Below are 15,219 nucleotides of genomic sequence, written 5' to 3' on the forward strand. Positions count from 1 at the left end.
GATGCAGTTCTCAAATGGCCATCACCATCCTCCGTAAAAGGTGTGCAAAGCATGTTAGGCTTCGCTAACTTTTACCGCAGGTTTATCCCCGAATTCTCTCGAATAGTCCAGCCCATCACTGCCTTGTTAAAGAAAAACAAACGTTTTGAATGGTCTACCGAGGCGGAACAAGCTTTCCAGGATTTGAAGACTAAATTTATCTCTGCACCAATCTTAAAACACCCTCGCCCCGAACTCCCCTACATCGTGGAAACTGATGCTTCAAGCCTTGCCATGGGGGCAGTTCTATCACAAAAGGACCCGGTAACCAATCAGTTGCATCCCGTGGCATTTTGGTCCCGCAAATTCTCGCCTCCTGAAATCAATTACACGATTACTGACAAGGAACTTCTGGCTATCAAGTCTGCCTTTAAGGCTTGGCGGCATTATCTGCTGGGGGCCCGACACACCGTTACTGTGATTACGGATCACCGAAACCTGCAAAAGCCCAATCCTCTAGACAACTCCGTTGGGCATTATTCTTTGCCGAGTTTGACTTCATAATTACCTATCGACCTGGTACAAAGAACGGTAAAGCTGATGCCCTTTCTCGGATGGGAGTGGAAGAACACTTGATCAACCCTAAACCTGTACCAATCATTCCCGAACAAAGAATTCTGGGTGTAATCGCCACAGAATCCATAGAGGAAGTTAAGGATAAAGCCAGGCAACTTGTAACTCCGGCAGACATACAGAATTGGCATCTGCAGGGAAAGGACTTTGCAGTAAAGGACAACTTATTGTATTTCCAAGAACGATTATACCTACCCAGCACAGATTTACAGAAAAAAGTAATCTCTTGTTATCACGATTCTTTAATGGAAGGACATCCCGGTATGGCCAAGACCTCAGAAAAGATCAAGCGCTACTTCTGGTGGCCATCTTGGAAAAAAGATATCAGAGACTTTATAATGTCCTGTGGAGTATGCGCCCAAAACAAGAGTCAAAAGGAAAGACCAGCAGGCCTCTTACGCCCTATTGACATCCCACCTCGCCCTTGGCATACGCTTTCTATGGACTTCATCACCGATCTTCCTCCATGCTCCGGATACAATACGATTCTAGTAATCGTGGACTTATTCTCCAAGATGGCGCATTTCATTCCGCTCAAAGGCTTGCCAACAGCAGCAACTCTGGCCCGAGAATTTCTCGAAAACATCGTCCGACTGCACGGTTTTCCTTCGGTTCTAATTTCGGATCGAGGTAGTCAATTTATTTCTCATTTTTGGCAAAGTTGCTGTCGGTCGGCTCAAATTGATGTGAGACTATCGACCAGTCACCACCCTCAGACCGACGGACAAACCGAGAGGACCAATCAAACTCTGGAACAGTATTTACGCCGCATGCTGCAACAAACTGAAAAAACTTGGAAAGACATCCTTTGGATAGCCGAATATGCCTACAATAACTCTGTCCATTCGGGAACTGGGAAAACCCCGTTTTTTCTTTTGTACGGCAGTCACCCTCGAACCTCGGAGTTGGATCCCCTCCAAGATCTTGAAACACCAGCAGTAGACTACCTGCATTCTACAATCACCCAAGCCTTTAAGGAAGCTGTTTCTCACCTTCAAAGGGCTAAAGAACAATACAAGAAAGGAGCAGATCAACATTGGAAGGAAGCCCCTCAATATCAAGTAGGGGATCAAGTCTGGTTATCCACCAAATATCTACCTCTAAAAGGCCACGCACATTCAACCCAAGATACCTTGGTCCCTATTCCATCACTACCATAGTAAACCCAGTAGCGATCAAGTTGGACTTGCCCCCGCACATGAAGATACATCCGGTCTTCCACGTCTCTCTATTAAAACCCGTGCAACCTCAAACCCGACTAACTAAATCTCCAAAACCTATCCTAGTTGATGGAGAACTCGAGTTTGAAGTCAAAAGCATTCTTGACTCCAAGATCTCCAAATCTAAACTATTTTACCTAATTGACTGGAAAGGCTACGGCCCCCAAGAGAGATCCTGGGAACCTGCTGAATATGTCCACGCTCCTCGCCTAATCAAAAGATTTCACCGAACATTTCCTGACAAGCCAAAACCCCCGGAGAAGCCCGGTTTGGGAGGGGCCTTGAGGGGGGGTACTGTCATGATCTCTGCTTCCAAAAGGTCAGGGTTTTCCCAACTCCCTTGGAAGCAGATCCATAACCCAGGTTCCGAGTGCCAACCAGTCCCAATTGGGACCTTTTGGACCCAGTCCTGGCGTCAGTGGCACCAGGCTCATAAATATGCCCAGTCCCAGCACTGGAAGCGCCGGGCTCATAATGCTTGGGTGGACTTACCTGCAGCAGACCATGCTGCTTACTTGCCTGCCAGTTGAGCCTCTGATCCTCTTCTGTTTGGAACTACTTTTCCTGTTGGGTGGGGCAGGAGCCACTCCCTAGATTCAGAACACTGGAACTCTTCTGGAAAGCAGGAACTCTTTTCTTACCTAGGCGTGGCTGTGGAAGGAGACACCTAAGCACTACAGGAGGCTATTTAAACCACACCCGATGGATGAATCTTGCTTTGCGTTATTCTGCATCCTCTGCAGCAGAACGCTCATCGTGTCTTCTGCATCTGATCCTGGGCCTAAGGAAAAAGGCTTACCATCCTGAATCCAGTCTTCAGCAACACCTATAAAGACAAGAAAGAACAGGTTAGCATTACGGTCTTCAGTGACAGCTCTTCACTTACCTGGTCCATCGGCTGTCACCAACGCCTCGCGCTGCATTCCGGCATCTGAAAGACAAAGGCTTACCTACTCTTTGTGCGCTCCGGAGGTCTTCACACTGCATTCCGGCATCTGAAAGACAAAAGCTTACCAACTCTTCGCACGCTCCGGAGGCCTTCGGCGCTGCATCCCGCATCTGAAAGACAAAACAAGGTGCGTTTAAAGACATTGGGGAACTTTAATACTCACGTGCCATTACTCCTTTCCACATCTAACCCAGTGGGTATTCCGGCACCCTGCAGCCGCTCCGAACTTGTACCTGCAAAATAAAAAGACAGTTAGAGCGCATCGTGAAGCAGGCAACAAGCGCTTACTTACGTGCTTCCAGGCGCTTCTATTCATCACACGGGCTCCATCTTCAACTCACTTCAGCCCGTCATCCGCCATCGCCGGAACCCTGCAAAACAAGAAACATCATTACTAAAGACTTTAAAGACATTAGAATTACTCGAAACTTACCGTTCGTGCAGTAAACGACGGACAGCAGTCCTCTGAAGTCAAGAGGCCTGCTCCCCTTATCCAGTGAAGAAACTGGTTACAGCACCCTGCCCCGAGGCAGATGGAGAGCACGGCGTTCACTTACCTAAGGTGAGAGCGTTAACCTTTGGGGTTCTACAGGAGAAGAGAAAGGGAAGAAGAGAGAGACATTCAATAACCCAGTTCCTTAATCCCATATTTTCTATCTGCAGACATCTTACCCTTCGAGTCAGACATACAGTGCACAGAGGTCCAGCCCAAAGAGCCAGCCGTGTGTTACACATCACCTTTGAAGATACGGTATACGCCCAGTCAAGACCGGCGCCTCTACGGGAATCAGGTGAGCGTTACATTAATTAATGGAGCACTGGAGATGAATGAATGGAGCACTGGAGATGAATGAATGGAGCGCTGGATATGAATGAATGGAGCACTGGAAATGAATGAATGGAGCGCTGTAAATGAATGAATGGAGCGCTGGATATGAATGAATGGAGCCCTGAAGATGAATGAATGGAGCCCTGGATATGAATGAATGGAGCACTGGATATGAATGAATGGAGCACTGGATATGAATGAATGGATCGTGGATATGATTGAATGGAGCCCTGGAGATTAATTAATGGAGCACTGGAAATGAATGAATGGAGCCCTGGATATGAATGAATGGAGCACTGGATATGAATGAATGGAGCACTGGATATGAATGAATGGATCGTGGATATGAATGAATGGAGCCCTGGAGATTAATGAATGGAGCACTGGAGATGAATGAATGGAGAGCTGGAGATGAATGAATGGAGCGCTGAATATGAATGAATGGAGCACTGGAGATGAATGAATGGAGCGCTGGATATGAATGAATCGAGAGCTGGAGATGAATGAATGGAGCGCTGGAGATGAATGAATGGAGCACTGGAGATGAATGAATGGAGCGCTGTAAATGAATGAATGGAGCGCTGGATATGAATGAATGGAGCCCTGAATATGAATGAATGGAGCCCTGGATATGAATGAATGGAGCACTGGATATGAATGAATGGAGCACTGGATATGAATGAATGGATCGTGGATATGATTGAATGGAGCCCTGGAGATTAATTAATGGAGCACTGGAAATGAATGAATGGAGCACTGGATATGAATGAATGGAGCACTGGATATGAATGAATGGAGCCATGGATATGAATGAATGGAGCACTGGAGATGAATGAATGGAGCGCTGGATATGAATGAATGGAGCCATGGATATGAATGAATGGAGCACTGGATATGAATGAATGGAGCCATGGATATGAATGAATGGAGCACTGGAGATGAATGAATGGAGCGCTGGATATGAATGAATGGAGCGCTGTAAATGAATGAATGGAGCGCTGGATATGAATGAATGGAGCCATGGATATGAATGAATGGAGCACTGGATATGAATGAATGGAGCCATGGATATGAATGAATGGAGCACTGGAGATGAATGAATGGAGCGCTGGATATGAATGAATGGAGCCATGGATATGAATGAATGGAGCACTGGAGATGAATGAAGGGAGCACTGGATATGAATTAATGGAGCACTGGATATGAATGAATGGAGCGTGGATATGATTGAATGGAGCCCTGGAGATGAATGAATGGAGCACTGGAGATGAATGAATGGAGCACTGGAGATGAATGAATGGAGCACTGGATATGAATGAATGGAGCACTGGAGATAAATTAATGGAGCACTGGAGATGAATGAATGGAGCACTGAAGATGAATGAATGGAGCCCTGGAGATGAACGAATGGAGCACTGGATATGAATGAATGGAGCGCTGGATATGAATGAATGGAGCACTGGAGATGAATGAATGGAGCGCTGTAAATGAATGAATGGAGCGCTGGATATGAATGAATGGAGCCATGGATATGAATGAATGGAGCACTGGAGATGAATGAATGGAGCGCTGGATATGAATGAATGGAGCCATGGATATGAATGAATGGAGCACTGGATATGAATGAATGGAGCCATGGATATGAATGAATGGAGCACTGGAGATGAATGAATGGAGCGCTGGATATGAATGAATGGAGCCATGGATATGAATGAATGCAGCGCTGGATATGAATGAATGGAGCCATGGATATGAATGAATGGAGCACTGGATATGAATGAATGGAGCCATGGATATGAATGAATGGAGCACTGGAGATGAATGATTGGAGCGCTGGATATGAATGAATGGAGCCATGGATATGAATGAATGGAGCACTGGAGATGAATGAAGGGAGCACTGGATATGAATTAATGGAGCACTGGATATGAATGAATGGAGCGTGGATATGATTGAATGGAGCCCTGGAGATGAATTAATGGAGCACTGGAGATGAATGAATGGAGCACTGGATATGAATGAATGGAGCACTGGAGATTAATTAATGGAGCACTGGAGATGAATGAATGGAGCACTGGAGATGAATGAATGGAGCCCTGGAGATGAACTAATGGAGCACTGGATATGAATGAATGGAGCGCTGGATATGAATGAATGGAGCACTGGAGATGAATGAATGGAGCGCTGTAAATGAATGAATGGAGCGCTGGATATGAATGAATGGAGCCCTGAAGATGAATGAATGGAGCCCTGGAAATGAATGAATGGAGCACTGGATATGAATGAATGGAGCACTGGATATGAATGAATGGATCGTGGATATGATTGAATGGAGCCCTGGAGATTAATTAATGGAGCACTGGAAATGAATGAATGGAGCACTGGATATGAATGAATGGAGCCCTGGAGATGAATGAATGCATCACTGGATATGAATGAATGGAGCACTGGATATGAATGAATGGAGCGTGGATATGATTGAATGGAGCCCTGGAGATGAATGAATGGAGCACTGGAGATGAATGAATGGAGCACTGGAGATGAATGAATGGAGCACTGGATATGAATGAATGGAGCACTGGAGATTAATTAATGGAGCACTGGAGACGAATGAATGGAGCACTGGAGATGAATGAATGGAGCCCTGGAGATGAACGACTGGAGCACTGGATATGAATGAATGGAGTGCTAGATATGAATGAATGGAGCACTGGAGATGAATGAATGGAGCACTGTAAATGAATGAATGGAGCGCTGGATATGAATGAATGGAGCCCTGAAGATGAATGAATGGAGCCCTGGATATGAATGAATGGAGCACTGGATATGAATGAATGGAGCACTGGATATGAATGAATGGATCGTGGATATGATTGAATGGAGCCCTGGAGATTAATTAATGGAGCACTGGAAATGAATGAATGGAGCACTGGATATGAATGAATGGAGCCCTGGAGATGAATGAATGGATCACTGGATATGAATGAATGGAGCACTGGATATGAATGAATGGAGCCCTGGATATGAATGAATGGAGCACTGGAGATGAATGAATGAAGCCCTGGAGATTAATGAATGGAGCCCTAGAGATTAATGAATGGAGCACTGGAGATTAATGAATGGAGCCCTGGAGATGAATGAATGGAGAGCTGGAGATGAATGAATGGAGCGCTGAATATGAATGAATGGAGCACTGGAGATGAATGAATGGAGCGCTGGATATGAATGAATGGAGAGCTGGAGATGAATGAATGAATGGAGCGCTGGAGATGAATGAATGGAGCGCTGTAAATGAATGAATGGAGCGCTGGGTATAAATGAATGGAGCCCTGAAGATGAATGAATGGAGCCCTGGATATGAATGAATGGAGCACTGGATATGAATGAATGGAGCACTGGATATGAATGAATGGATCGTGGATATGAATGAATGGAGCCCTGGAGATTAATGAATGGAGCACTGGAGATGAATGAATGGAGAGCTGGAGATGAATGAATGGAGCGCTGAATATGAATGAATGGAGCACTGGAGATGAATGAATGGAGCGCTGGATATGAATGAATCGAGAGCTGGAGATGAATGAATGGAGCGCTGGAGATGAATGAATGGAGCACTGGAGATGAATGAATGGAGCGCTGTAAATGAATGAATGGAGCGCTGGATATGAATGAATGGAGCCCTGAATATGAATGAATGGAGCCCTGGATATGAATGAATGGAGCACTGGATATGAATGAATGGAGCACTGGATATGAATGAATGGATCGTGGATATGATTGAATGGAGCCCTGGAGATTAATTAATGGAGCACTGGAAATGAATGAATGGAGCACTGGATATGAATGAATGAAGCGTTGGATATGAATAAATGGAGCACTGGAGATGAATGAATGGAGCACTGGAGATGAATAAATGGAGCGCTGGATATTAATGAATGGAGCACTGGAGATGAATGAATGGAGCCATGGATATAAATAAATAAAGCGCTGAAGATGAATGAATGGAGCACTGGATATGAATGAATGGAGCACTGGATATGAATGAATGGAGCCCTGGATATGAATGAATGGAGAGCTGGAGATGAATGAATGGAGCGCTGGAGATGAATGAATGGAGCACTGGAGATGAATGAATGGAGCGCTGTAAATGAATGAATGGAGCGCTGGATATGAATGAATGGAGCCCTGAAGATGAATGAATGGAGCCCTGGATATGAATGAATGGAGCACTGGATATGAATGAATGGAGCACTGGATATGAATGAATGGATCGTGGATATGATTGAATGGAGCCCTGGAGATTAATTAATGGAGCACTGGAAATGAATGAATGGAGCACTGGATATGAATGAATCAAGCGTTGGATATGAATAAATGGAGCACTGGAGATGAATGAATGGAGCACTGGAGATGAATGAATGGAGCGCTGGATATTAATGAATTGAGCACTGGAGATGAATGAATGGAGCCATGGATATGAATAAATGGAGCGCTGAAGATGAATGAATGGAGCACTGGATATGAATGAATGGAGCACTGGATATGAATGAATGGAGCCCTGGATATGAATGAATGGAGCACTGGAGATGAATGAATGAAGCCCTGGAGATTAATGAATGGAGCCCTGGAGATGAATGAATGGAGCACTGGAGATTAATGAATGGAGCACTGGAGATGAATGAATGGAGAGCTGGAGATGAATGAATGGAGCGCTGAATATGAATGAATGGAGCACTGGAAATGAATGAATGGAGCGCTGGATATGAATGAATGGAGAGCTGGAGATGAATGAATGGAGCGCTGGAGATGAATGAATGGAGCACTGGAGATGAATGAATGGAGCGCTGTAAATGAATGAATGGAGCGCTGGATATGAATGAATGGAGCCCTGAAGATGAATGAATGGAGCCCTGGATATGAATGAATGGAGCACTGGAGATGAATGAATGGAGCGCTGGATATGAATGAATGAAGCCCTGGAGATTAATGAATGGAGCACTGGAGGTGAATGAATGGAGAGCTGGAGATGAATGAATGGAGCGCTGAATATGAATGAATGGAGCACTGGAGATAAATGAATGGAGCGCTGGATATGAATGAATGGAGAGCTGGAGATGAATGAATGGAGCGCTGGAGATGAAGGAATGGAGCACTGGAGATGAATGAATGGAGCGCTGTAAATGAATGAATGGAGCGCTGGATATGAATGAATGGAGCCCTGAAGATGAATGAATGGAGCCCTGGATATGAATGAATGGAGCACTGGATATGAATGAATGGAGCACTGGATATGAATGAATGGATCGTGGATATGATTGAATGGAGCCCTGGAGATTAATTAATGGAGCACTGGAAATGAATGAATGGAGCACTGGATATGAATGAATGGAGCCCTGGAGATGAATGAATGGATCACTGGATATGAATGAATGGAGCACTGGATATGAATGAATGGAGCACTGGATATGAATGAATAGAGCGCTGGATATGAATGAATGGAGCACTGGATATAAATTAATGGAGCGCTGGAGATGAATGAATGGAGCACTGGATATGAATGAATGGAGCGCTGGATATGAATGAATGGAGCACTGGATATGAATTAATGGAGCGCTGGAGATGAATGAATGGAGCACTGGATATGAATGAATGGAGCCCTGGAGATTAATGAATGGATCACTGGATATGAATGAATGGAGCGCTGGATATGAATGAATGGAGCACTGGATATGAATTAATGGAGCGCTGGAGATGAATGAATGGAGCACTGGATATGAATGAATGGAGCCCTGGAGATGAATGAATGGATCACTGGATATGAATGAATGGAGCACTGGATATGAATGAATGGAGCGCTGGATATGAATGAATGGAGCACTGGATATGAATGAATGGGGCACTGGATATGAAGGAATGGATCGTGGATATGATTGAATGGAGCCCTGGAGATTAATTAATGGAGCACTGGAAATGAATGAATGGAGCACTGGATATGAATGAATGGAGCCCTGGAGATGAATGAATGGATCACTGGATATGAATGAATGGAGCACTGGATATGAATGAATGAATGGAGCATGGATATGATTGAATGGAGCCCTGGAGATGAATGAAGGGAGCACTGGAGATGAAGGAATGGAGCACTGGAGATGAATGAATGGAGCCCTGGATATGAATGAATGGAGCACTGGAGATGAATGAATGGAGCACTGGAGATGAATGAATGGAGCACTGGAGATGAATGAATGGAGCCCTGGAGATGAACGAATGGAGCACTGGATATGAATGAATGGAGCACTGTATATGACTGCTAAGGCGGTCAAGTGGCACAGCGAGTAGAGCGCTCCCTTTGACACCTGTGCAGGGCCTGCTAACGCAGGTTCGAATCCCGGCAGGGCCAAACTAAGCCTTTCATCCTTCCGAGGTCGATAAATGAGCACCACACACCGTGGGTAATAATAAGCAGCGCTCAGATACCTGAGGGTTTGTAGCGCTATATAAGTGCAAAATTATTATTATTATTATTATTATTATTATTTATATGAATTAATGGAGCACTGGAGATGAATGAATGGAGCGCTGGATATGAATGAATGGAGCGCTGAAGATGAATGAATGGAGCACTGGAAATGAATGAATGGAGCACTGGAGATGAATGAATGGAGTGCTGGATATGAATGAATGAAGCCCTGGAGATTAATGAATGGTGCACTGGAGATGAATGAATGGAGAGCTGGAGATGAATGAATGGAGAGCTGGAGATGAATGAATGGAGCGCTGGATATGAATGAATGGAGCGCTGGATATGAATGAATGGAGCACTGGAAATGAATGAATGGAGCCCTGGAGATTAATGAATGGAGCACTGGATATGAATGAATGGAGCACTGGATATGAATGAATGGAGCCCTGGAGATTAATGAATGGAGCACTGGATATGAATGAATGAAGCGTTGGATATGAATAAATGGAGCACTGGAGATGAATGAATGGAGCACTGGAGATGAATAAATGGAGCGCTGGATATTAATGAATGGAGCACTGGAGATGAATGAATGGAGCCATGGATATGAATAAATGGAGCGCTGAAGATGAATGAATGGAGCACTGGATATGAATGAATTGAGCACTGGATATGAATGAATGGAGCCCTGGATATGAATAAATGGAGCACTGGAGATGAATGAATGAAGCCCTGGAGATTAATGAATGGAGCACTGGAGATTAATGAACGGAGCACTGGAGATGAATGAATGGAGCGCTGGATATGAATGAATGAAGCCCTGGAGATTAATGAATGGAGCACTGGAGATGAATGAATGGAGAGCTGGAGATGAATGAATGGAGAGCTGAATATGAATGAATGGAGCACTGGAGATGAATGAATGGAGCGCTGGATATGAATGAATGGAGAGCTGGAGATGAATGAATGGAGCGCTGAATATGAATGAATGGAGCGCTGGATATGAATGAATGGAGCCCTGGATATGAATTAATGGAGCACTGTATATGTATGAATGGAGCACTGGATATGAATGAATGGAGCCCTGGATATGAATGAATGGAGCACTGGAGATGAATGAATGGAGCGCTGGAGATGAATGAATGGAGCGCTGGATATGAATGAATGGAGCACTGGAGATCATTGAATGGAGCACTGGAGATGAATGAATGGAGCGCTGAATATGAATAAATGGAGCACTGGAGATGAATGAATGGAGCACTGGATATGAATGAATGGAGCACTGAATATGAATGAATGGAGCACTGGAGATGAATGAATGGAGCGCTGGAGATGAATGAATGGAGCCCTGGATATGAATGAATGCAGCGCTGGATATGAATGAATGGAGCACTGGATATGAATGAATGGAGCACTGAATATGAATGAATGGAGCACTGGAGATGAATGAATGCAGCGCTGGAGATGAATGAATGGAGCCCTGGATATGAATGAATGCAGCGCTGGATATGAATGAATGGAGCGCTGGATATGAATGAATGGAGCCCTGGAGATGAATGAATGGAGCACTGGATATGAATGAATGGAGCGTGGATATGATTGAATGGAGCGTTGGATATGTATGAATGAAGCCCTGGAGATTAATGAATGGAGAACTGGAGATGAATGAATGGAGAGCTGGAGATGAATGAATGGAGCGCTGAATATGAATGAATGGAGCACTGGAGATGAATGAATGGAGCGCTGGATATGAATGAATGGAGCGCTGGAGATGAATGAATGGAGCACTGGAGATGAATGAATGGAGCGCTGTAAATGAATGAATGGAGCGCTGGATATGAATGAATGGAGCCCTGAAGATGAATGAATGGAGCCCTGGATATGAATGAATGGAGCACTGGATATGAATGAATGGAGCACTGGATATGAATGAATGGATCGTGGATATGATTGAATGGAGCCCTGGAGATTAATTAATGGAGCACTGGAAATGAATGAATGGAGCACTGGATATGAATGAATGGAGCCCTGGAGATGAATGAATGGATCACTGGATATGAATGAATGGAGCACTGGATATGAATGAATGGAGCACTGGATATGAATGAATGGAGCGCTGGATATGAATGAATGGAGCACTGGATATGAATTAATGGAGCGCTGGAGATGAATGAATGGAGCACTGGATATGAATGAATGGAGCCCTGGAGATGAATGAATGGATCACTGGATATGAATGAATGGAGCGCTGGATATGAATGAATGGAGCACTGGATATGAATTAATGGAGCGCTGGAGATGAATGAATGGAGCACTGGATATGAATGAATGGAGCCCTGGAGATTAATTAATGGAGCACTGGAAATGAATGAATGGAGCACTGGATATGAATGAATGGAGCCCTGGAGATGAATGAATGGATCACTGGATATGAATGAATGGAGCACTGGATATGAATGAATGGAGCGCTGGATATGAATGAATGGAGCACTGGATATGAATGAATGGATCGTGAATATGATTGAATGGAGCCCTGGAGATTAATTAATGGAGCACTGGAAATGAATGAATGGAGCACTGGATATGAATGAATGGAGCCCTGGAGATGAATGAATGGATCACTGGATATGAATGAATGGAGCACTGGATATGAATGAATGGAGCGTGGATATGATTGAATGGAGCCCTGGAGATGAATGAATGGAGCACTGGAGATGAATGAATGGAGCACTGGAGATGAATGAATGGAGCCCTGGATATGAATGAATGGAGCACTGGAGATGAATGAATGGAGCACTGGAGATGAATGAATGGAGCCCTGGAGATGAACGAATGGAGCACTGGATATGAATGAATGGATCACTGTATATGACTGTTAAGCCGGTCAAGTGGCACAGCGAGTAGAGCGCTCCCTTTGACACCTGTGCAGGGCCTGCTAATGCAGGTTCGAATCCTGGCAGGGCCAAACTCAGCCTTTCATCCTTCCGAGGTCGATAAATGAGCACCACACACCGTGGGTAATAATACGCAGCGCTCAGATACCTGAGGGTTTGTAGCGCTATATAAGTGCCAAATTATTATTATTATTATTATTATTTATATGAATTAATGGAGCACTGGAGATGAATGAATGGAGCGCTGAAGATGAATGAATGGAGCACTGGAAATGAATGAATGGAGCACTGGAGATGAATGAATGGAGAGCTGGAGATGAATGAATGGAGCACTGGATATGAATGAATGGAGCGCTGGATATGAATGAATGGAGCACTGGAAATGAATGAATGGAGCCCTGGAGATTAATGAATGGAGCACTGGATATGAATGAATGGAGCACTGGATATGAATGAATGGAGCCCTGGAGATTAATGAATGGAGCACTGGATATGAATGAATGAAGCGTTGGATATGAATAAATGGAGCACTGGAGATGAATGAATGGAGCACTGGAGATGAATAAATGGAGCGCTGGATATTAATGAATGGAGCACTGGAGATGAATGAATGGAGCCATGGATATGAATGAATGGAGCCCTGGATATGAATGAATGGAGCACTGGAGATGAATGAATGGAGCGCTGGAGATGAATGAATGGAGCGCTGGATATGAATGAATGGAGCACTGGAGATCAATGAATGGAGCACTGGAGATGAATGAATGGAGCGCTGCATATGAATAAATGGAGCACTGGAGATGAATGAATGGAGCACTGGCTATGAATGAATGGAGCACTGAATATGAATGAATGGAGCACTGGAGATGAATGAATGGAGCGCTGGAGATGAATGAATGGAGCCCTGGATATGAATGAATGCAGCGCTGGATATGAATGAATGGAGCACTGGATATGAATGAATGGAGCACTGAATATGAATGAATGGAGCACTGGAGATGAATGAATGGAGCGCTGGAGATGAATGAATGGAGCCCTGGATATGAATGAATGCAGCGCTGGATATGAATGAATGGAGCGCTGGATATGAATGAATGGAGCACTGGAGATGAATGAATGGAGCGCTGGAGATGAATGAATGGAGCACTGGATATGAATGAATGGAGCGTGGATATGATTGAATGGAGCGCTGGATATGAATGAATGAAGCCCTGGAGATTAATGAATGGAGCACTGTAGATGAATGAATGGAGAGCTGGAGATTAATGAATGGAGCGCTGAATATGAATGAATGGAGCACTGGAGATGAATGAATGGAGCGCTGGATATGAATGAATGGAGAGCTGGAGATGAATGAATGGAGCGCTGGAGATGAATGAATGGAGCACTGGAGATGAATGAATGGAGCGCTGTAAATGAATGAATGGAGCGCTGGATATGAATGAATGGAGCCCTGAAGATGAATGAATGGAGCCCTGGATATGAATGAATGGAGCACTGGATATGAATGAATGGAGCACTGGATATGAATGAATGGATCGTGGATATGATTGAATGGAGCCCTGGAGATTAATTAATGGAGCACTGGAAATGAATGAATGGAGCACTGGAAATGAATGAATGGAGCCCTGGATATGAATGAATGGAGCACTGGATATGAATGAATGGAGCACTGGATTTGAATGAATGGAGCGCTGGATATGAATGAATGGAGCACTGGATATAAATTAATGGAGCGCTGGAGATGAATGAATGGAGCACTGGATATGAATGAATGGAGCACTGGATATGAATTAATGGAGCGCTGGAGATGAATGAATGGAGCACTGGATATGAATGAATGGAGCCCTGGAGATGAATGAATGGATCACTGGATATGAATGAATGGAGCGCTGGATATGAATGAATGGAGCACTGGATATGAATTAATGGAGCGCTGGAGATGAATGAATGGAGCACTGGATATGAATGAATGGAGCCCTGGAGATTAATTAATGGAGCACTCGAAATGAATGAATGGAGCACTGGATATGAATGAATGGAGCCCTGAAGATGAATGAATGGAGCGCTGGATATGAATGAATGGAGCACTGCATATGAATTAATGGAGCACTGGAGATGAATGAATGGAGCACTGGATATGAATGAATGGAGCCCTGGAGATTAATTAATGGAGCACTGGAAATGAATGAATGGAGCACTGGATATGAATGAATGGAGCCCTGGAGATGAATGAATGGATCACTGGATAT

The sequence above is a fragment of the Ambystoma mexicanum genome, chromosome 3p, assembly GCF_040938575.1.
Source record: "Ambystoma mexicanum isolate Mex_15411 chromosome 3p, UKY_AmexF1_1, whole genome shotgun sequence".
Classification (NCBI taxonomy): domain Eukaryota; kingdom Metazoa; phylum Chordata; class Amphibia; order Caudata; family Ambystomatidae; genus Ambystoma; species Ambystoma mexicanum.